Source organism: Myotis davidii, unplaced genomic scaffold (genome assembly GCF_000327345.1).
Source record: "Myotis davidii unplaced genomic scaffold, ASM32734v1 scaffold362, whole genome shotgun sequence".
Lineage (NCBI taxonomy): Eukaryota > Metazoa > Chordata > Mammalia > Chiroptera > Vespertilionidae > Myotis > Myotis davidii.
In genome coordinates this window covers 3,364,979-3,366,510 of record NW_006297152.1, presented here as the reverse complement: position 1 = coordinate 3,366,510, position 1,532 = coordinate 3,364,979, and positions in this window count along the sequence as shown.

The following is a 1,532-nucleotide window of genomic DNA, read 5'->3' as shown; positions in this document are numbered from 1 at the left end:
GTTGTATTATAACAGTATTTACAAAAACATGTTTGCATTGAGAAATGGACCCTACAGGGTTTTTGCCAGGGGTGAGACAGAACCATAACTAAAGTCTTATCTAGATCTTGGAACTATTTATCTGTCATTTTTGACATTTTGGGGCCAGCTTGAGGTTTTAAATCTTCAATCCAATATTAAAATGTAAAGGCTTATTCAATTTTTTACCATTTTACTGAAAATACTTAAAATCTCTTTTTATAGTTTTTTTGGTAAACTGTGCCATGAAATTTGAAATCCATGAAAAGTCATGGGATCTTTTGTATTCAATTACTTTTTCTGTTGTAATGTTACATTGTATAGACTATCAGTGCATGCTCACTCAATATAACCCTGGTTTTGTGATATAACTGTTTAGATTTTATTGGTGACATTAGATTAGTGGTTGCATTAAATAACTAAATTCTCATTGTGATTATTAATTGAAATTCTGTCTTTAAGCAAAAAGTTATTTGTGAATATAAGCTTTGTGCTTAGAAAATGTATGTGTTTATATTTGCCAGTTTGGGGGTGGATGTAAATTCTGCATCATTAGTGAATTCATTCAGATCTGTAGTCTTTTGCAAAATATAGCTATAGATATTTGATAGATATTATAGGTATTTGATAGAGTAGTGAGTGCAGTGTTGTATGTGTGTGTGTGTGTGTGTTTGTGTTTTGGGGGTAGGTACTGTTTATCATTACTACCAGCTGAGATTTTATAAAGTATTATCTAAATAAATTCTGTAACCACCATCTGTGTTTAGGAACAAAAGGCTCATCAAATGTGGTGAGGCCTTTGGATACATTATCGTTTAAAAATTTACTAAGGTAAAATACATATAACCAAATTTACCATTTTAATTTTTTAAATATACAGTTTAGTGGCATTAAGTACATTCACAGTATCATGTAATCATCACCACTATTTCCTGAACTTTTTTTTATCATCCCAAACAAACGCTGTACCCATTCAACATTAACTCCCATTTCCTCCCCCCACTCTAGCCCCTGGTAACCTCTGTTCCACTTTCTCTCTTTGAATTTGACTATTTTAGTCACCTTATGTAAATGGAATCATAAAATATTTGTTCTTTGTGTCTGTTTTATTTCATATATTATGTTTTGAAGTGTCATCCATGTTGTAACATGTATCAGAATTTCATTCCTTTTTTTGGCTGAATAATATTCCATTTTATGTATATAAACATTTTGTTCATCTTTTGATGGACACCTAGGTTGGACATTTTTTGCTGTTGTGAATAATGCTGCTATGAATATTTTGTGTGCGTATCCATTCAGGTCCCCTGCTTTCACTTCTTTTGGGTGTATACCTAGAAGTGGAATTGCTGGCTATCCAAGACTCTTCCTGCCTGTAATTGCACCTGCAAAGAGCACACTGGGTCAACAGCCAGAACCACTAGCAATGGGCTCTGCCCACGATCATTCTTCGTCCCTCCAAGCACACTCCTGGACAAATGTGGGAGCAAAGTTTTAAATTTTGGTGAAATTCA